The sequence below is a fragment of the Euprymna scolopes genome, chromosome 29 (assembly GCF_053919585.1).
Source record: "Euprymna scolopes isolate OS-2025 chromosome 29, ASM5391958v1, whole genome shotgun sequence".
NCBI classification, from domain to species: Eukaryota; Metazoa; Mollusca; class Cephalopoda; order Sepiida; family Sepiolidae; genus Euprymna; species Euprymna scolopes.
This window is the reverse complement of record NC_136510.1, coordinates 9,770,729-9,794,782: the sequence shown is the minus strand read 5'-3', so window position 1 is coordinate 9,794,782 and position 24,054 is coordinate 9,770,729. Positions and strand designations below refer to the sequence as shown.

At 34.8% G+C, this 24,054-nt stretch overlaps 1 protein-coding gene across 5 annotated transcripts in view; it reads left to right on the top strand.

The window, feature by feature from the left end:
* Positions 1 to 24,054, top strand: part of LOC145252478 (caskin-2-like) — a 969,745-nt gene that overhangs the window by 871,837 nt on the left and 73,854 nt on the right. The window lies entirely within an intron of this gene.

Here is a 24,054-nt window from a genome sequence, read left to right as displayed (position 1 = left end):
AAATCTACCAAATTAATATCTGTTCCACGTTAAGAAAAATAAATAAAAACACAAACATTCCCTCCCCCTTCTCGTCCCATTACAAGAAGAATACCCGTCCCAGGGCAGATATAACTAATTTCTCGAATAGAACAATTTTGCAGCATTTTTGCCGTCTTACAAAGATTAAAATCAAGGTACACTACTAAACCTTGATTAGAATATATATATTTATTTATTTATTTATTACCATTTTATCTGCTTAGTTACACATGTTTCGGTTACCGAATCGTATCAATGATCCAATAAATTAGAAGAAGCAAAAAAGGGGGGGGAGAATCGTTCGTTGATATTATTCGGTAACTGAAACATGTGTAACTAAGCAGATAAAACCGTAATAAAAATATATATTTTCTCTGCAATAGTATTGAGTACTCTCTTCAGGTTTTTACTAATTATCATTTTTGATATATATATATATATATATATATATATATATATATATATATATATATATATATATATATAACGTTTTTGCTGGGAACCGACTTCTGCATCTTCAGGAAGAAAGAGATGGATAGTGAAGCGGTTTTTGTAGTAGAAGAGTGGCATTACCAAATTGATAGTTCCATATGGAAGGCCACCAGCAAGCGAGCTATTGGGGTTAATAACTAAGCACTGTTGGGGTTCTCTCCCACTAACCTTATATATGTGTGTGTGTGTGTGTGTGTGTGTGTGTGTGTCTAAGAAGCTTTTTAGCCTTGAAAAATATATTTTAAAAAAAACATTTATTTAGTTTAATTTTTAGTCCTCCATTGGAAAATTATTTTGTCAATAAGTCATTTAATTTCCTGCAATCACTGAATCAACTTGCTTTCTCGAACTAACAATATGTTTTCAGTTATTTAACATGAAACACTGTTTCTTGTATTTAAAGACAAAACCGTATATTACATCATGGCTCCCCAGCAGTGTTGATCAAACAAGACCTCCTTTAAATAAAAAAAACAAAAAATGTTCTGAATATTGGATACAGTTTTTTACTGCAGATTAGGCTAGTCTAATTAAACATTTTCCTTACCTGTGTCATTCCTCCACATCTCCAATATATATATATATATAGAGAGAGAGAGAGAGAGAGAGAAAATAAAAAAGGAACAAACCGTATTATGTGTTCACCAACGTTTCGTCTTTATTTCGAGACTTCCTCTGGGTGAAATAAAGACGAAACGTTGGTGAACACATAATACGGTTTGTTCCTTTTTTATTTTCTCTATTTTGTCGGAATACTATTTCCATTATTTTCATCATATATATATATATATATATATATATATATATATATATATATGTATGTGTGTGTGCTTTGGGGAGAGAAGCATGACGAGGCATGAACCCACTTGATGTAAGCTTATTTTCTTTTTCTTTTTTTTTTTTTTACTGCTACAGTTAGATGGATAGATTTCAATCCAGAAAACACAATTCTTTCCCCCAATGAGGGAAGAGAGAGTTAAGAGTTTGTTAAAAGTTAACCTACGGTTCATTTTTTATTCCTCCTATATATGTATATGTGTGTGCGTGTGTATTAGTGGCCTGGCAAGACCACAGGGGAGGCAGCCAAAACAAACAAAAAAAACCTAAGCAAAATTCACCCCAAAGCAGCAAAACTAAAACTGGCCTGCTAGGACACCATATATACAAATGTTGGCAAATTTGGGCATATTTTATTGGTTTGGAAATATAGGTTCTTTTTTACAAATTGTCATATGATTATGATAGTATTATAATCTCCAAAAAGCCTGCAAATTTTCATGTTACATTAAGCAAATTTTCATATTCATGAGGCATTGGGCTTTGAAATGTCTAGATATAATAGAACATTTATAGCCCCTCCTACCAATGATGTTTTCTTCCTCCTTGAATTGACAAATAAATTCGCATATACCCATATTTACTTTATCGTGTCTATAATTTTCTTATATATATATTGTTTTATACACTAAATCTTTGGTTTGCATTGTTTTTAATCTGTCGGTCTTTTATGTTATGTGTAGTTATGGTTGCATACATTATCGCGTCTTTCTTTTTTTCTTTCACGATATTCTTTCGTTCTTCTGCTTACAGCCAAATAAGTTATCAATTGCTTTGCTTCTTTCAAAGAATTCTGTTCTGCATATTAACGGCACAATTTATGTCTTGTCATCCCAACTTCAATGGCGTTTCATTGTCCGTCCAACGCCATCACTTCAAACGGCAAAGAAAATAAATTCAGAACAAAAAGAAAAAAAAAATGGCTACAGAACTTTAAAAGAGCTAAAATAGTGAAAGCAGTTTCTGGTCAATAAAATTGTCTCTTGTGAAAAGCGATTACTTCGATGACCATTCATCGGATAAATCTTGTCAGAAGCTAATTGACATAACACCATTGAATGCAATGCTGAGATTAATAAAAACACAACTTGATTATGCATGCAAGTAAAAGTGTTGCCTGAGATTTATTGATCGTAATTTTTATTTTTTTAGAAAAACCAGAAGGTTCATCGTATTGAATTCTTCAGCCTATTGTTTTTATCTTGAATGTTATTTTCACAATTAAGTATTTGGTAAAATTCATTTTTTAAAGTTCCGCTTTTCTAGAGGTTGAAGGTTCAATCCTCAGTGCAGGTGACACTCAAAATACAAATTGTGAATTACTTAATATTTCTACCCAATCATGGCTGCTGGAACGAGAGCATGCTACCCCTATGAATTAAATTAAGGGCTCTGTTAAAAATTCCGTTCAGATTCCCAGGTTCGACAGAAAGATGCTGGAGTTCAGCAGAAAGAGTGTGAAAAGATACACCTGAAGAAAGAGGTAGTGCAGTGGATAAAGGCATTGAATCATGGGTCCAGATGAGCACTGTCTGAAGATAGCGGTTTCAATCCTACCCAAAGGAGGCTAGCGGTTTAATTGGCCAAAATGTGGTGAGATGACAACAACTATGGAAGGCAGTAATTACTGGGGATACAGTTATAAGACTCAGCATTTCTATCACGTGAAGAAGGCCAGAGAAATAGTTGGCCGAAACGTGGTGAAACAACAACAACTATGAAGATGAGGATGACAGTCCGCAAATAAATAGATGCATAACTTATCCTCATCTCAAAGGATTTCAACAAAAAAATATAATCAGACCTCATCTACTCATCTTAGAAATTCAGAAACTTAAAAAGATTCATCTTTCATTATTAATCGATCATATTGATTAACATTTATTGAACTAAAAAATGAAATGGTGTAAAAGAAAATTAAATCCACCAGAGTGCAATTCAGTTTCTTTTCTCATTTTTTTCTTTCTTTTTACAATCCAATGATTTCAGAAAATATGATACCATAATGCTTCTCTTTTTTTTTTTCTATTTTTCTCCATTTCCTTTCTCCATTATTTCACGCTTATCTCTTTTTTTTTTTTAACTATTCTCCTTTCTTTCCCCTGCTATCTCCTTGCTTTCTCTCTTTTTTATTCCTATAACCCTCTCTCTTCTTCTCCTATTCCCTCTCTATCTTTCTCTATTCCCCCTCTCTCGTTCCTGTATTCCACTTCTCTCCTACCCCTATCCTCTCTCTCCTACCCCTATCCTCTCTCTCCTACCCCTGTCCTCTCTCTCTCCTACCCCTGTCCTCTCTCTCTCCTACCCCTGTCCTCTCTCTCTCCTACCTCTGTCCTCTCTCTCCTACCTCTGTCCTCTCTCTCCTACCCCTATCCTCTCTCTCCTACCCCTATCCTCTCTCTCTCTACTACCCCTTCCTCTTTCTCTCTCTTACCTCTTCCTCTCTCTCTCTCTTCTACCCTACCACTCTCTCCTTCCTCTTCCTCTCTCACCTATCCCTATCCTCCCTCTCTCCTTCCTCTCTCTCACCGTCCCCTTCCTCTCTTTCCTTTCACACCTGTCTCCCCTTCCTCTCTCCAATTTCTTCCTCTTTCTGTGTCCTCCCCTTCTCTCTCTCTCTCTCTCTCTCTCTATCTCTCTAAGTATTTACATCATTACATTCCTCTCACCATCTCATTCATTATTCGCCATTCCTCCCACTAACGGCATTAATTTACAAATGAAGTGTGCACGATAACAAGCAACATAAAAAAAATCATTGGTCCCCCGACAAAAGGAGGGTTGATCTGTAAATTCACACTTGTCCGTTTGTCTGTCCGCAATTTTCTCAATAACTACGCCTTGGAATTTTTTTTAGATTTTGCACAAACATTAAACATGATATGAGTAAAAAAGTAACAGAACGAATTTTCCAGGAAAACTCTGGTTGCCTCCCTAGAGGTGCCTTCCGAGTGAAAATAGCTAAAATTGACACTTTTGTGCTTGTTAAAAAAAACTTGATGCCTTGGATTTTTATAAAACTTTTTGAAAAGTTGTAACTAACTGATTTCTATATAATTTTGTTTGTCTATACTGCGCGATAACTCTTGGGTGTGCCCCAGGAGCTCTTTTAGAGCTAATAAAAACACTCCATTTTTGGGACTATTTTACCATATTTGTCCAAAGTTTTCTCTGCATGTCTATTTAGCAGTTTTGTATGGTGCTGAACTCAAATTTTAAAATATGTTAAGGCCTTGGGGAATTTTGGAGCTAAATGGGGGGGGTGAGAGCAAATGATGGACTTAGTTATTTCTTTTTTTGCATGATGTAGAACTCCAATTTACATATGTTAAGGCCTAAAACTGCATTGTTTGTTCATTTTCACCAGGATTTGACGTCCCCTGGGGACTTTTGGGGCTAAATGCTGAACTTAGTCGTTTTTTTATGCCTCATTCATTGTGCATTCACGGGGGACCATGCATGCTTCACTTGTTTTATGATAAATTGTATGAATGAGACGATTTTTGAAAAATTTAGTTGTAATTTGATCAAAATATCTTTTTAACTTCAGTCTGTCTATCATTTGTGAACGTTTTATGCGTCGTTCATCGTCAGCCATATCAACGGCCACCTTCCACCTGTGCTACTCTACTGCCTCACACAATCATTTCATCACATTAAAAAAAATATATACTTTGCACTTTAATCAATCGTAGCAATAAAGGAATGCATCCTCTGCATCTGCCATAACTTTCAAACATTAATTGCTTCCAATTTTCGTAATTATCTGCAGGTGCTTTGAATAAACAAGTTAAAATCGGATGAAAAATGCAAAAAAAAATTTCTATGGAATAAAAAAAAAAAGCAAATATATTTTTTTAATTTCAAACTAGTTGATTAAACTCACTGCAAAAGATAAAACAGTGATTCTCAAAACAGAACGTGCTTGGATTCCTGGAAAAAAGAAAAAAATGTAAACAGCATTAACCAGCTTTCTCCAAAAGAGGAAGTTCATGGGATTATGAAATTCATAAGCGGTCCTCAGTCGCATGCATATCCCCATTAAGAGAGATGACGACGTTAGGTTTTTGCAGCTCTTGCAGAGAGGTGTCAACTTCCTCCTACATACAGTACCTGGTTTCCAAATTGGTCACCCATCTGGTATTTGCCAGGCTAACATTACTTAACTTTGGTGATCTAACGAGAACCGGTGTGCCAACGTGATTATGCCATATTTTCTTGGATCCCTGTGCTACAATTGGAATAAATGTTTGTCAGGAAAGTAATCCCAAACTTGTTTATGTACAGATCTGTATTTTTTTACATGGAAGTCATCACTTATCAAGGTCCAAAGGCCACTCGAGGATAAGTATTAATGAGTGTCAGGTGGTTGGGGAAACGACACCGTGATGATCAGTAGTGGTGGAATTTATTTTGAATGACGATTCAACTGGTTTAGATTAGACTTGAAAAGGACTATATTGTAGCTATATGCTATCTCGCGCTATACAGTTCAGCCTGCAAGGATTTCTAGGAAAGAAACTTTTTTTATGAAATTTTCGCTTAGTTTGAGACACAGATAGAGAGTAGGGGAAATTGTTCACAGTGGTTGTAGCTAGACGAGTGATTGTTGTAAATGTTTTGCAAGGTTGGGGGGGGCATAGATTGAATCTCAGTTGAGCACATGCCATGAAAATAACAGAACAGAAATGATCCGCCACATCTCTTTTGTGGAAAAGAAGTTGCAAGGAGGAGAAACGGATATCACCTAAAAACTTTAAGTGGTTCTGATTTTCATAATTATCTGTTTGTGTATAGATCTGGATGATGGAAAATATATGCCAATGAGATGGGGACATAAAAAAAGGAAAAAAACATTTTATATACTTTTATCAACGTTTCATCTTTATTTCAAGATTCAAATCAATCATCTTGAGGAAGTCTTGAAATAAAGATGAAACGTTGATGAATATATTAATAATTTAGATTTTTTTGTTTTTCCATTATTTGTGTGTGTGTGTGTGTGTGTGTGTGTGTGTGTGTGTGTGTGTGTGTGGGTGCATGCATTGGCATGAGTTCATTCTCTACAGACTCAAAAACGGCTGGGCCGATTTTTATGAAATTTCACACAAAAATACTTTAATGATGAAGGCCAAACTGCTCCAAAAGGGTCCAAATTGTGAAATTTGGCTATAAAAAAAGGCCAATCTGGTAACCCTGGACAAGAATATGAGAGTGACCTCCTTATAATGTAGCCTCGTTTTCAAATATCATTATAATAATAATATACGATAATTGTTGTAATGGTGTGAGAAAGGAACTCATAGTAATTTTGACGTACAGGGGTTCTTCGCCAAAGAAACAAGTCAGTGAAATGTTATGCAAAAAGGAGAACATTTGAAAAAATTGGGGAAAAATAAATAAATCTGCAGAATGTTTTCTACCTTTTGAATAATGGCAGTTGCACAAGTAAAAGTGAACCGTTGTTGATAAAACAAATGCTCTAAGTGCTACCAAAGAGTTAGGGTTCCTGTACTGTCAGTCAGGATGCACAGCCAGACAAATAATCATCAATTAAATCAGTGAAGGGGGATAACTCTTATTCATTTACTAAAATCAGCATTGTGGAAGTTGAAGTAATTATTTTTTATTTAAATCCGATACTAATAACCGAAAAGACTCGATTATTTTTATAGCTGACATGCCATACAATCCAACGGTCAAAGTTGTCATCCGAACACACACAGAAGCTCCATTATAGCGTGTATACAAAATTAAATGACCATGTACGCAAGTACGGATTGATAGTTCATGAAATGCGACCCTTTTGTGATTTAATCGCATTTCGGTTGATTCGATTATTGAGACTTGAAAAGTTTGCTTGCGTTAATTTGATGATCAGTCGGCATTTGATGATAACGCGTCTGCTTAGGAGTTGCCAACGACTCTCAGTCTCTCGACACAAAGTCCTCGTATCAGCGTTGACATGAGTCGATTAGAAGACATTTCACTATTGGGCGAAAATTTAGATAACTCATTTACTAATAAGTTACTGTTTATCAAAGCCAAAAGCCACTCGAGGATATGGGTTAATAAAATGGATAAATTGACAATTAAATGATGATGAATATTATGAGAGGATTGAAAATGATGAATGAATGAAATTAAAAAACACAACAATAATTTGATGACAAGGACCAGTGTTTGTTGGCATTAGATTTGAAGTTGACCTTGTTGTAGCTCTCATGGAAGTAATATTGTAGCAACGTGTTCCACAGAGGAAAGGTTCTTGGAAAGAAACTTTGTTCATGGAAATGTTGTTTAGTGTGAGCTACACACAGATGAAGAAAGAACAGTTATTTGTAGTGGCGTTAGAAATATGTATTCTTGCTGTGAAAAATTTAAAAGGAGGAACCAGAGATTGGAGCTCAGTCGAGCTTTTGCATGCAAATAATGATAGAGGAAATTTGGTGGTATTCCTGCTTTAAGAAACCCTTGTTTGAAACCTACCTTCCTATAATAAAAGTTCTGGGTATGATCTTAAATTACAATAGTGAGGTCTAGTTTGAAGCTGTGGAGAATGTAGAGATACTCCTTAGTTACCACTGTTCCCAGGTCCACTTTGTCCCAGAGTGGTAGTACCTGTTAGGCCATCTGGTGCTACCAGATTAAGAGGTTTGAAGATACTGGCATGCATAATATGTTGATGTTATTGTATTTTTCCTTTCCCTTTGAAAAACTCAATCATGTTCTGCAAAGACAAAAAACAAAGCAACAGTTTTCTACTACAAAACGATCAAACCAAACACTATAAATAAATATTTTAAAATATAAAAAACTTTTTTCCAAAATGACCCGATTTGGTAATTAATAATCCGGAAAGGGCTAATATGCTGTAAAACAAAACAATCAAACCAAACACCATAAATAAATATTTGAAGATATATCAGACTTGAAACATAACAATTTGTTCCAAAATTACTGGATTCGTCATTAAATAAACAAAAAAAAAAAAAAGAACCAGTGTATCAAAGTGATTATGCCATATTTTGGAAATACTAGGCGCTGTATGTATGTACATGGCACAATCACATTGACACACCGGTTCTCATCAGATCACCAAAGTTAAGCAATGTTGAGCTTGGTCAGTACCAGACAGGTGACCATAACAAGGCTAGGCGCTGTATGTACCTTTTGGGAAGATTGAACGTGGGGCCAGCACCCTCACCCCGAAAAAAGAACTCCTCGCTATAAAAGCATCTACAAAGTTGTGGATGGCCTGTGCCTCTCCAGGGGCTCAAGATTATGGATGGATGGAGGTGCTGTATGTCTTCAGGTAAACAGGTATATATAATGCCTCAGGAAGATCAACACCACTGTCTTGCACAGTTCTAGATCACTCTTGAGCAAGGTGTAGCACTTATTAGCCTTCCGTTAATATTCTGGAGGATTACACTACAGGGGTGGATGGAGTTCTGCAGCCGTGGGGAAGGCAATACATCTATGAAAAGGGAACTCTCTTAAAACCTGATCGAGATAATTTGTTGGCCCTGTACAGCAGTATTCTAGTGATGGTTCACAAACAAAACACCCATTTTCAATTTCTCACGAGCAGAAACGGAAGTAGTAAGGCACTGAAAACTGTCATGAGAATGTTCATGTCAGTGCACAATGTGGCTGAACCAGAGATAATGAAACATTATTAAAATAATAATATTAATATCAACAGCCGAGGGATTTTTTTTTCTTAACACAAAACCCAACAAAGTGTATACCATTTCTGAAATGGCTTTTCCCCGATGACTTCGATATTTTGCTAGTCTTGTACAGTTCTAGAGGGTCCAACCTCCCAGGCTTTACCATCTCTCTTCAGCCTAATTTTTGCCTGTAACCTCCTTCATGACCATTTCAACCTCCCTCGCAATCTTCTCTTCACCCTGCTATCCGAACGTGGAGTGAGAGGACACGACCTGAAGCTGTTTCATCGGAGATTTCAGCTAAATCGACGAAAAGATGCATTTGCCGCTGATGGTTGTCACTGCACTAGCAACCGATCAGTTCAAGACGAAGTTAGGCAGGTGCTATTTCCGACCGTCTAAATTCGTAGCACCCCCTTCCCTATTTGTTTGATTTCCTATGTTTTCTCTCTCTCTCTCTCCCCCCACTCCCTTAACAGTGATAAAAAATGTAATATATTAACCTGTACTGAATAAATTGAAGTGAATTGAACTTGAAAAGTTGTTAGTTTATTGCTAATCACCTGAGCCACCTCTACCGGATGGGGGTGTCGACAGGTCTGCTCAGCCATTTTTTTGCAGTCCAGAGTGCTCATCCTCTGGTTTTTCAATCCCACTTTCTGACCCCCCGCCCCCTTATTTAAAACTCTTTTTCACCCCAAACAAGGCATATTGCCGCTTAAACGTAAGGGGCTACTATTTGGGATCATGTCTAACAGGGGACTATGGAGAGTTGGGCAGCAAGATGTCTGTTCGTATTACATTTAAACTTTTGAAGTGTCACATCTTCCCAGTGTGGGAGAAAGATAAATACCTAAAGCTACCGTCGATAATACAGAAAACACACAGCTACCATTTATGGACAAGCCCACTATTCACAAATTAAAGGGGGGGCAGAGTGGTAAGCCCATTCTCTCGCATCACAAGCACGCGTGATGTTATTGGCTTAAAACAAAGAGAAACTAACCATCTTCAGTTAAAAATCAATAAAGACAAAAATATCTGCGACCGGTTTTGTTAAATGCAGCCACATCTGCCGCTACAAAAAGCGATTGATATTGGAAGTTTATGCTCGAAGGCAATATATCTTATTTTTTTAAATTGTATACTAGTCCATTAAACTCGGGCGACAGATGGTGTGACTGATCAGGCAGAGTATAACTGTCACAAACTAACAAATCTAGATGCCACAATAAAACTTTAATCTACTACTGCGTTAAATTCTCTAGCTTTACATTGTCCTTTTTATGGATTTTTTTATGCTAATAAGTTGGCACTAGCTAAGACCAAAAGCTACTCAAGGATAAAATTAATTTGTCAATTGTATTGATGAACAATACAATGAGAAGATTGGAAACTAGGAGTACAAAGAGTAGGTTTGATTTAATATAGGCTGAACGGCCCATCAACCACTGTAGGGTCATTTCAGGGCCAAATACTATTTCTGATCGTATTCGTTTCAGTCAGTGAGTGAAAAGGGTAGATTTGGTTTTGGCTGGTTTAGTTTGGTTTGGGCTGAACAACCCTTCAACCACTGTAGGGTCATTTCAAGACCAAATACTATTTCTGATCGTATTCGTTTCAGTCAGTGAGTGAAAAGGGTAGATTTGGTTTTGGCTCGTTTGGTTTGGTTTGGGCTGAACAACCCTTCAACCACTGTAGGGTATTTCAAGACCAAATACTATTTCTGATCGTATTTGTTTCAGTCACTGAGTGAAAAGGGTAGATTTGGTTTTGTTTGGTTTGGTATGGTTTGAACAATCCTTCAACCACAGTAGGGTCATTTCAAAACCAAATACTATTTCTGATCATATTCATTTCAGTCAGTCAGTGAACAGGGTTGATTTGGTTTTGGCTGGTTTGGTATGGTTTGAACAATCCTTCAACCACTGTAGGGTCATTTCAAAACCAAATACTATTTCTGATCATATTCATTTCAGTCAGTCAGTGAACAGGGTAGATTTGGTTTTGTTTGGTTTGGTATGGTTTGAACAATCCTTCAACCACAGTAGGGTCATTTCAAAACCAAATACTATTTCTGATCATATTCATTTCAGTCAGTGAGTGAAAAGGGTTGATTTGGTTTTGGCTGGTTTGGTATGGTTTGAACAATCCTTCAACCACTGTAGGGTCATTTCAAAACCAAATACTATTTCTGATCATATTCATTTCAGTCAGTCAGTGAACAGGGTAGATTTGTTTTTTTTTGGTTTGGTATGGTTTGAACAATCCTTCAACCACAGTAGGGTCATTTCAAAACCAAATACTATTTCTGATCATATTCATTTCAGTCAGTCAGTGAAAAGGGTTGATTTGGTTTTGTTTGGTTTGGTATGGTTTGAACAATCCTTCAACCACTGTAGGGTCATTTCAAAACCAAATACTATTTCTGATCATATTCATTTCAGTCAGTCAGTGAACAGGGTAGATTTGGTTTTGTTTGGTTTGGTATGGTTTGAACAATCCTTCAACCACTGTAGGGTCATTTCAAAACCAAATACTATTTCTGATCATATTCATTTCAGTCAGTGAGTGAAAAGGGTTGATTTGGTTTTGTTTGGTTTGGTATGGTTTGAACAATCCTTCAACCACTGTAGGGTCATTTCAAAACCAAATACTATTTCTGATCATATTCATTTCAGTCAGTCAGTGAACAGGGTAGATTTGGTTTTGTTTGGTTTGGTATGGTTTGAACAATCCTTCAACCACAGTAGGGTCATTTCAAAACCAAATACTATTTCTGATAATATTCATTTCAGTCAGTGAGTGAAAAGGGTTGATTTGGTTTTGGCTGGTTTGGTTTGGTATGGTTTGAACAATCCTTCAACCACTGTAGGGTCATTTCAAAACCAAATACTATTTCTGATCATATTCATTTCAGTCAGTCAGTGAACAGGGTAGATTTGGTTTTGTTTGGTTTGGTATGGTTTGAACAATCCTTCAACCACAGTAGGGTCATTTCAAAACCAAATACTATTTCTGATCATATTCATTTCAGTCAGTGAGTGAAAAGGGTTGATTTGGTTTTGTTTGGTTTGGTATGGTTTGAACAATCCTTCAACCACTGTAGGGTCATTTCAAAACAAAATACTATTTCTGATCATATTCATTTCAGTCAGTCAGTGAACAGGGTAGATTTGGTTTTGTTTGGTTTGGTATGGTTTGAACAATCCTTCAACCACTGTAGGGTCATTTCAAAACCAAATACTATTTCTGATCATATTCATTTCAGTCAGTCAGTGAACAGGGTAGATTTGGTTTTGTTTGGTTTGGTATGGTTTGAACAATCCTTCATCCAGAGTAGGGTCATTTCAAAACCAAATACTATTTCTGATCATATTCATTTCAGTCAGTGAGTGAAAAGGGTTGATTTGGTTTTGGCTGGTTTGGTTTGGTATGGTTTGAACAATCCTTCAACCACTGTAGGGTCATTTCAAAACCAAATACTATTTCTGATCATATTCATTTCAGTCAGTCAGTGAACAGGGTAGATTTGTTTTTTTTTGGTTTGGTATGGTTTGAACAATCCTTCAACCACAGTAGGGTCATTTCAAAACCAAATACTATTTCTGATCATATTCATTTCAGTCAGTCAGTGAAAAGGGTTGATTTGGTTTTGTTTGGTTTGGTATGGTTTGAACAATCCTTCAACCACTGTAGGGTCATTTCAAAACCAAATACTATTTCTGATCATATTCATTTCAGTCAGTCAGTGAACAGGGTAGATTTGGTTTTGTTTGGTTTGGTATGGTTTGAACAATCCTTCAACCACTGTAGGGTCATTTCAAAACCAAATACTATTTCTGATCATATTCATTTCAGTCAGTGAGTGAAAAGGGTTGATTTGGTTTTGGCTGGTTTGGTTTGGTATGGTTTGAACAATCCTTCAACCACTGTAGGGTCATTTCAAAACCAAATACTATTTCTGATCATATTCATTTCAGTCAGTCAGTGAACAGGGTAGATTTGGTTTTGTTTGGTTTGGTATGGTTTGAACAATCCTTCAACCACAGTAGGGTCATTTCAAAACCAAATACTATTTCTGATAATATTCATTTCAGTCAGTGAGTGAAAAGGGTTGATTTGGTTTTGGCTGGTTTGGTTTGGTATGGTTTGAACAATCCTTCAACCACTGTAGGGTCATTTCAAAACCAAATACTATTTCTGATCATATTCATTTCAGTCAGTCAGTGAACAGGGTAGATTTGGTTTTGTTTGGTTTGGTATGGTTTGAACAATCCTTCAACCACAGTAGGGTCATTTCAAAACCAAATACTATTTCTGATCATATTCATTTCAGTCAGTGAGTGAAAAGGGTTGATTTGGTTTTGTTTGGTTTGGTATGGTTTGAACAATCCTTCAACCACTGTAGGGTCATTTCAAAACCAAATACTATTTCTGATCATATTCATTTCAGTCAGTCAGTGAACAGGGTAGATTTGGTTTTGTTTGGTTTGGTATGGTTTGAACAATCCTTCAACCACTGTAGGGTCATTTCAAAACAAAATACTATTTCTGATCATATTCATTTCAGTCAGTCAGTGAACAGGGTAGATTTGGTTTTGTTTGGTTTGGTATGGTTTGAACAATCCTTCAACCAGAGTAGGGTCATTTCAAAACCAAATACTATTTCTGATCATATTCATTTCAGTCAGTGAGTGAAAAGGGTTGATTTGGTTTTGGCTGGTTTGGTTTGGTATGGTTTGAACAATCCTTCAACCACTGTAGGGTCATTTCAAAACCAAATACTATTTCTGATCATATTCATTTCAGTCAGTCAGTGAACAGGGTAGATTTGGTTTTGTTTGGTTTGGTATGGTTTGAACAATCCTTCAACCACAGTAGGGTCATTTCAAAACCAAATACTATTTCTGATCATATTCATTTCAGTCAGTGAGTGAAAAGGGTTGATTTGGTTTTGGCTGGTTTGGTTTGGTATGGTTTGAACAATCCTTCAACCACAGTAGGGTCATTTCAAAACCAAATACTATTTCTGATCATATTCATTTCAGTCAGTCAGTGAACAGGGTAGATTTGGTTTTGTTTGGTTTGGTTTGGTTTGAACAATCCTTCAACCACAGTAGGGTCATTTCAAAACCAAATACTATTTCTGATCATATTCATTTCAGTCAGTGAGTGAAAAGGGTTGATTTGGTTTTGGCTGGTTTGGTTTGGTATGGTTTGAACAATCCTTCAACCACTGTAGGGTCATTTCAAAACCAAATACTATTTCTGATCATATTCATTTCAGTCAGTCAGTGAACAGGGTAGATTTGGTTTTGTTTGGTTTGGTATGGTTTGAACAATCCTTCAACCACAGTAGGGTCATTTCAAAACCAAATACTATTTCTGATCATATTCATTTCAGTCAGTGAGTGAAAAGGGTTGATTTGGTTTTGGCTGGTTTGGTTTGGTATGGTTTGAACAATCCTTCAACCACTGTAGGGTCATTTCAAAACAAAATACTATTTCTGATCATATTCATTTCAGTCAGTCAGTGAACAGGGTAGATTTGGTTTTGTTTGGTTTGGTATGGTTTGAACAATCCTTCAACCACAGTAGGGTCATTTCAAAACCAAATACTATTTCTGATCATATTCATTTCAGTCAGTGAGTGAAAAGGGTTGATTTGGTTTTGGCTGGTTTGGTTTGGTATGGTTTGAACAATCCTTCAACCACTGTAGGGTCATTTCAAAACCAAATACTATTTCTGATCATATTCATTTCAGTCAGTCAGTGAACAGGGTAGATTTGGTTTTGTTTGGTTTGGTATTGTTTGAACAATCCTTCAACCACAGTAGGGTCATTTCAAAACCAAATACTATTTCTGATCATATTCATTTCAGTCAGTGAGTGAAAAGGGTTGATTTGGTTTTGGCTGGTTTGGTTTGGTATGGTTTGAACAATCCTTCAACCAGAGTAGGGTCATTTCAAAACCAAATACTATTTCTGATCATATTCATTTCAGTCAGTGAGTGAAAAGGGTTGATTTGGTTTTGTTTGGTTTGGTTTGGTTTGAACAACCATTCAACCACAGTAGGGTCATTTCAAAACCAAATACTATTTCTGATCATATTCATTTCAGTCAGTGAGTGAAAAGGGTTGATTTGGTTTTGGCTGGTTTGGTTTGGTTTGAACAATCCTTCAACCACAGTAGGGTCATTTCAAAACCAAATACTATTTCTGATCATATTCATTTCAGTCAGTGAGTGAAAAGGGTTGATTTGGTTTTGTTTGGTTTGGTATGGTTTGAACAATCCTTCAACCACAGTAGGGTCATTTCAAAACCAAATACTATTTCTGATCATATTCATTTCAGTCAGTGAGTGAAAAGGGTTGATTTGGTTTTGGCTGGTTTGGTTTGGTTTGAACAATCCTTCAACCACAGTAGGGTCATTTCAAAACCAAATACTATTTCTGATCATATTCATTTCAGTCAGTGAGTGAAAAGGGTTGATTTGGTTTGGTTTGGTTTGAACAATCCTTCAACCACAGTAGGGTCATTTCAAAACCAAATACTATTTCTGATCATATTCATTTCAGTCAGTGAGTGAAAAGGGTTGATTTGGTTTTGTTTGGTTTGGTTTGGTTTGAACAATCCTTCAACCACAGTAGGGTCATTTCAAAACCAAATACTATTTCTGATCATATTCATTTCAGTCAGTGAGTGAAAAGGGTTGATTTGGTTTTGGCTGGTTTGGTTTGGTTTGAACAATCCTTCAACCACAGTAGGGTCATTTCAAAACCAAATACTATTTCTGATCATATTCATTTCAGTCAGTCAGTGAACAGGGTAGATTTGGTTTTGTTTGGTTTGGTATGGTTTGAACAATCCTTCAACCACTGTAGGGTCATTTCAAAACCAAATACTATTTCTGATCGTATTCGTTTCAGTCAAAAATCATTTCTTGGTTAAATTTTATTTTTTAGGTCTATTATATGTTTTATTTTCTTATTGTATTATTCGTTTGGAAGATGTTCTAGTATATTTGTGTTATATTGCTTACTGTAGTAGTTTTACGGTTTTATTTTTTCAAATTTTACTTACTAAGACAAAAAGCCACTCAAGGATAAGACTTAATGAGATTGTCAATTGTATAAACAATATAATGAGAAGATTGAAAACGATAAATGAAAAGGGTAGGATTCGATTACTCAAGCGGACATCTGTCTCTCCGCTAACTACTTTTAGTTTATTAAACCTTAGAACATGAAATTCAATACGAATGAACATGAACACTTCGTTATTTATAGTTTTCTGACTGGCTTCCTCATGGTTGCTATTATTACAACGTTTCGACCATTTTGTCCTTCGGTCTTCTTCAGGTGCATTGTATCAAATTTGGGAATGGTGCATCTCTGGAACACATGGCTGAAACCACTAGGATGTTGGTTTAAGTATGCAGGTTATCTTAAGGTCTAGTTTCAATCCTGAGCAAAGGCAGGAAGAAAATATAGCATAGTTAACATTTTTTTATATACAAATGTATCAACATCTACCAAGGCGCAAAAGCTATTCAAGATTAAGGATTAATGAGATTATCAGTTGGATTGATGAACAATATTATGAAAGGATTAGAAACAATGGGTGAAAACAGCAGGATTTGATTACTTAAGCAGGTGGCTCTACAAGTATTTGTTGATATTAGACTTGAAAATAATCATTTTGTTACCAACAGGGAAGTAATTTTATAGTATCGTGTTCCACAGACGTGAAATTATTAGAAAGAAATTGGTCATTGAAGTTCCATTTGGTTTTAGGTAAATAAAGGAAGAAATTAAAAGTTCTTTACTAAGTACTCGACTGAGCTCCAATCTTTGGTTCCTCCTTGTGAATTTTTCACAGCAAGAACGCATATTTCTAACCCCACAGCAAATAACTGTTCTTTCTTCTTCCACGTGTATCTCGTACCAAACAGAATTTCCATGAGCAAAGTTTATTCCCAAGACCCCTCCTCTGTGGAACACGTTGCTACAAGACTGCTTCCATGGGAGCTACAACTTTAATCTCCTATGAACAAGCACTTGCAATCGTCATCAAATTTTTTTTTTTATTCCGTTCATCATTTTCAGTCTTCTCATAATATTCATCATCATTGAATCGCCAATCTATCCATTTCATTAACCCATATCCTCGAGTGCCTTTTGATTTTGATAAGCAGTGGTGGAAGATGAGATTTTGCTTGTATTAGAAAAAGAGACCAAAGATTAAAGCAAAGTTCAACGCATTCCATCCAGGTGCCACATGTTCCCAGCTGCTGGGGTGGACACCTTCTTGCCGTGTTAGTCTTGGTGTTAATGGTTGCTCACCAGGCATTACGATCATTGACCAGATGCTCTATGAACCTCAATGCTGTCAAGCCATGTAGATTAGAGAAAGACTAGCAATACTTGCCTCCCCACAAGGGCAGAGTTAGACACAAGGTCGATCTTTAATGTGGACAGGAGGATCCAGCTCTCAAAAAAGGGAAACGCAAGATGATAATAATAATAGCAGTAAAATTGCCTCGGTCTAGAAGGATTTCTCCTTCACTAACCGAGGACAGAAAAAAAAAATATAAAGCAGAGTATCAGAACAGATATTACTCTTTGCTCCTAGCTAAAAGATAAGACTAACAATGTCTCTGATGAAAAAAGGGTTTTAGAGAACAAAAGCGTTCACGCCCCCCCCCTCACTATATTGCTAAGTCGGTTTTCATTTATTCATTTCATATGAATTAGATGGCATTGGTCTCTCTGACATATTCCTTGTTGAAATTCTTTCTAGAAAGACATTGGGTACTTACAGGAGGTACGACTTGAAGGTTGCCAACATCCTAAAAGTGAAAGTGTTTCTGTAGAATAAATTTTATTTGAACCTGATACGTCTAAGCTGTCAGTCTGTGTCGTTAATCACGGACACACTGTGACGTCTCAACTCAATTTTGAACTCTATCAAGATGGGAAAAATTGCTGTGAGGATCTGCTGCTCAGATGTGGTAGGAGTACTTGATCTTAGAACGTATTTTTTATGTGCATCAGGAGGCTGATATTCTATCAAGGATGATGAAAGATGACTGGCTCGTATTTGTTCCGAAAATGGCATTAGATGCCTTCAAGAAAGCCAGGAATATTCTTAGAAAGAGAAAAATCTCATTTCCGTTTTGGTTAATTGCTTGAAATCTTCTTCCATGGATCATTTGACTTGAAATTGAATCCCAAAATATTTTACTTTTCGTTGCGTCTGATACCAATTTGCTTGGAAAGTGGAATCTTTATATATATATATATATATATATATATATATATATATATATATATATATATATATATATATATATAAATTTCTATTTCACATGAATATTTTGGTTCAATTACAGTATTGATAAACTATTACTTTCTTTGTATGTATGCATGTAAAAAATATATATTTCTTTGTATGCATGTATATATATGTGTGTGTGTATGTATAATATATATATTTGTGTGTATGCATATATATATATTTGTATGTATGCATCTGTGTGTATATATATTTCTTTGTATGCATGTATGTGTGTATGTATATATATATATATATATTTCTTTGTATGCATGTATCTGTGTGTATATATATATATATATATATATATATATATATATATATATATTTCTTTGTATGTATCTGTATATATATATATATATTTCTTTGTATGCATGTATATATATATATATATTTCTTTATATGTATATATATATATATATATATTTCTTTGTATGTATATATATATATATATATATATATATATATTTCTTTGTACGTATGTATATATATATATATTTCTTTGTATGTATATATATATATATATATTTCTTTGTATGTATATATATATATATATATATATATATATATATATATATATATATATATATATATATATAATGTTAAAATTATTATCCATGACTTAGTGTCTATCTCAATAAAAACATCATTTCCGAAACGATCGTACAATTTATTGATTTTGTTTTGTTCCTCCTTATGAAACCGATTTTTAATTTTAATTATAAATTATCAATCATCTTACTATATATATATATATATATATATATATGGGAGGTGGTGTTTGGGTTAGGGGACCGTTTTAGATACCTATATCAAGCTCTCTTCAGTCGATACTCATCTCCGATGATTTTTGGAATTTTTCCTTACAATAGTGCACTTTGCTGGAATGATTTTTTTCCAAAGTATATATATATATATATATATATATATATATATATAGTAAGGTAGGTGGTGTTTGAGCAACACTGCTGAGGAGACATGAGATACAATACTGTTTTGTTTTTAAATCCCGAAACAGTATTTTATGGTAAACAACTGATGATCCCTACAATAAGAAAACTAACATGAATTCGTGGAAGCAAACTAATGCCAATATTGCAATAGAATGATTCACTTAAAAAGGAAGGAATTTTCCAACAAAGAACTTAAGACTAAAAGTCCTTTTTAGGTTTTTTTTTTACATAGTTTTAATGATTGAAAAACTTTTTAAAAAATATGCTTAAATATATTTTAATTCATGCAGATTTCGTATTTATGATTACAGAAACAATTCTCTATTGAATATTTATATACATAAAGTACTATCTATTACTAGATCTTAAAATGTATAAAAGCAGGAAATTTCTCCAGTGGTAATTTATTTTTATAAAAACGGGAAATACTTTTTGTTTTTTTGTTTTGTTTCTTTTCTTTGTTTTTTGTTTCGTTTCTTTTTTTTTTTGACCCGTTCCTTCTCAATTCAAAGTTGCAACATTTCTTGACCTTCTGGCCAAGATCACAGTGTAGTATATGTTCTGATGCTATACTTCACCTTTTCTGTCATTGGTCAGTGGAGGAGAAATCCTTTATGACTGAGACAATTTTAATTTTTGTTCCTATCCACAGTGCCCCTTTTGGGGAGCTGGATTTTATCCAAATTAAAAACCGACCTTGTGTCTAACGTAGCCCTCGTGGGGAGCCGAGTAAATAGAAACATTATCAAACTGATATTTTGTAATAATTGAAAAGCAAAAAAAAAAATTGCTAGCACATCTAAACATTTGGTCTTAAGTCCGATTTTCACTTTTTCTTTTACTTACATATTTCTCCCATTGCAAGCCTGCCATTCGTAGCATGCATCTGTGCATACTAATGAACATGCATCATTGCTCATACTTACACGTCATCATCTCATTAACCTTAATCCTTGAGTGGCTTTTAGCCTTGATTAGTGAAAAAAAAATTTGATAACGCAGCTAGACATGATGTCAGCTTCTAAGTCGGATTTTTACTTTGGAAAAGATTAATTGGAAAATTTTTACGACGTGCCCCAGCGTATTATAAACACCCCAACCTCCCCATGTTAAGAACAGCTTTCGGAATAACCCCCCCGCCACCCACCCACCACACCTTTGAAAATCTGAAAGGTGTTTTTTTTTGCTGCCTCAACCCATGGTGTGTCTATCAAATTCGAAGAAAGGAATAAATCAGATGGAATAAAATTTCAACAATAACACTTTCCAATCGCAAATTTACTGCTTTTCCAGCGACTACCTTTCTAGTATTAAAAAAAAAAAAGAAACAATCTCATCTTAAAATTAAGAATATAGATTTTGATATTTTTACCTGTTTTATAATCCGTCACTTTTATCTCCGCGCTTGCAGAATGCGCATAAGTATCCTGTACCTCCACAAGGCCACCATTCACCCATGCATGGAGTAATGTTGCCACATGTGGGCTGGTGAATCTACTACTAGTCTCTTCCTCTTGCATAGGGTTCAAAAAAGGGTCTCCGATCAAATAGGCCCCACTTTGTCAACGAGGCTCCAACTCCTTAACTCATTGCACTTGTGCCCCCTCGACGTTCATATCCTCGACAAACCCGCTTAGCAGCAAAATCATGCCCCTTCATTGTTGAAGTCCCTAAATGCCAGAAAGCTTTCTATTCTAATGGCTTCTTTCCTAGAACAGCTAGACTTTGGAATTCCTTTCCTGCTACCTGCTTCCCTAACTGTGCTGATATGCAGAAGTTCAAATGTAACGTAAAACCTCTTAATCTTTCTTAGGCATGGTCCCAATTAGTAGCCCCTTACGTCCAAGTGGCAATATGCCTTGTTTGGGGTGAAGGCTTTTTTTTTTTTTTTTACGCAGTGATCACCACTTATCAAGGCCCGGAAGCCACTCAGGGATAAGGGTTATTGCAAGTACATTACGTTAGTGTGGAGATGAGTAGAAAATATATATATATATATATATATATATATATATAAGACACATTGTCTCTTTCCTCGATAACAAGGAACAGATTGTGAAACAAAAAAAATTGCCGCAAGAGAATTGGAGAAGTATTGTCCGTCTGGTTATCGGACAATCGGAAATAGAATTTGTGGCAACTAAATCCAATTTATTACGTCTCTCATGAGAGAAAGCAGACAAAAAGGTTCAGAATTGGGAAGAAAGATGCAGGGCAGAGAAGGCAGGGAGATATCTCTCATGGTAATGAGTCAAATGATGGCTCATCACAGAAACAATTATTTCCATCTTCAGTCGATAGAATTTGTCTTCTAGGAGATGCCTCTGACTGATTGAATCAAGTATCTTCGACTTTCTTGGGAACATTTGCCATCTAATTCACACGTGTGTTTCTGTACACCACCACAAATACATATGTAAATTAGATGGCAAAGTAATAAGTCTTTTTAGTTCTATCCATATACTAGTTGTATAGACCCAGCATTGCCAGGTTGAAACATGTTGGCGGGCGGAGGGTTTAGTCGCATATTATATGAGATACCCTGAATGTCTTAACTTCTCGTGATTTTCTTGAAAGTGCATCACATTTTGGATTTATGGGAGCATAAAATACATCAATTTTCGTCTATGAAAATTAAACAGGAAATAGCTTAAAGGGGAAATAACTCTCAAAGCTTAAATAAACTTACATCCGTTTTTAATGGCAACTAACCTAGTCTGATAATAATCTATCTATACTCCTATAAATTCGTTTTTTTTTTGTGTGTGTGTGTGTATTGATATTCATATTAAACCCCCTCTTTTCTATTTATTTAAAAAGAAAATACAATTTTCTTATATATGGGTTGTGGAATTGCATTCACTAGTAAAAGATCTAGCTAATTTGCATATTCTTTTAAACATTCATTTTAATTAATTCCCTATTAGTTTTTTCGGTTTTCTTAGGGGTGATGATCTTTGGTTAACTCTCATGTGTAATTATATTCATGCAGATATTCTACATGATTTATCCTTGCATAATATTTGCGTAAAAGTTTACAGGGAGCACAAAATTGTTTCCATATATATTCATGTATGCGTATGTATTTTTGTTTATCTATCTAGATACCTAAAAAACTGAATGTATCTGCCTGTCTGTGTACATTTTCCTACGCAATAACTCTGTCAATATTTAGTCTACAGACTCGAAATTTGATACACAGGATACTGAGATTTGGGAAAATCTTTGTAATCGGTTTTCGTCCAGGAATTTGGCTGTTAAGGGGTCAAAGTTCAACGATTTAACCTTTGAGAACTCTACCAAACTCCTCCGACAATTTTGGGTCTAAATACTTGAAATTTAAGATATAGGTTCATTCGACATGGATCTAACTTAACAACTTGATTTGGGCCCAAAACAATAAATGTTAAGGGGTCATAATAGGGGTCAAAGTTTAAAAAAATTGACCGCTTTTTCTTTTTTTTTTTTTTTTTTTTTTTTTTTTTTGCTCAACATACACCTCCAAACACCCGGGCTGAAATGCTAGGTGAAAATAAATTAAATATCAATTAAAATAAATTAAATATCAATTAAAATAAATTAAATATCAATTAAAAATAAATATATAAACTTTGAATAATATTTCTTAATAGAGCAATGAAAACAATTTTATTTCAACAAACGGTCAATAACATGGAGCTAATTATTAAAATAGATTTTGTTTAATGTAATATGCAAATGACGTTATTCCTTGAATGTAGATTGTCTTTGAATGAATAGTATATAAAGAAATCATGCTGGAATATGAATGTGTAAATGCCTGTTTTCAGTATGAAAATTAATCCGTGAAACAGTCAGCCTTTTGTACATATTAGTAAAATTTTGAACAAACAGACAGGAATACGACTTTGTTATAATACAAGATTCAAGCAAGCAAGCAAGCAAGCAAAGACGCCTGGACAGTTTTATAATTATTAAGATTATATGAATACCTAAAAGAATACACATCAGGGAATACATGCATTAGTTTTTCTTTGTTTTTTTGTTTTTTGTTTTTTTTTTTCATTTTTTTTTTTTTTAATTTTTTTTTTTTTGTTTTTTTTTTCCAGAAGTAGCGTGTAATTTCAGGAGTACATTGAAACCTGTGCTGGGGTTGGGGGTGGAGGGGAATATATAGACATACGCATATAGCTAATTATATATATATATATATATATAGCAAAAATGGTAATTAGTAAAAACCTGAAGAGAGTGCTCAATACTATTGTAGAGCAAATTATATATATAATGTGTGTGTGTATATATTATATATATTTTTTCCTAATCATAATAATTATTTCTGTAAAGTCTAATGAAGTTATCAGATCGTTGATACGGTTTGGTAACCGAAACATGTGTAATTAAGCAGATAAAACGGTAATATATATATATATATATATATATATATATATATATATATATATATATATATATATATATACTTATTTAGCAACCATTTATTAAGTCACCTGACGAGGACTTCTGATTTTAACTAACTATTTTTCTGAAACATTAGCATGTCCAATGTCGTGACCATGTAAATTTGTTTAAAAAGAGAGAATGAATAGCGATAAATACTTTTACAACGTTATTTTTACAGTTGTCATAATTCAAGGTCAACAATGGTTTGGTATACGATCGTTTCAGAGATTATTTTATTTTTGTTGTTGATATATGAATTCCAATATATCTTTTAAGTCAAAAATAGAAATCCATC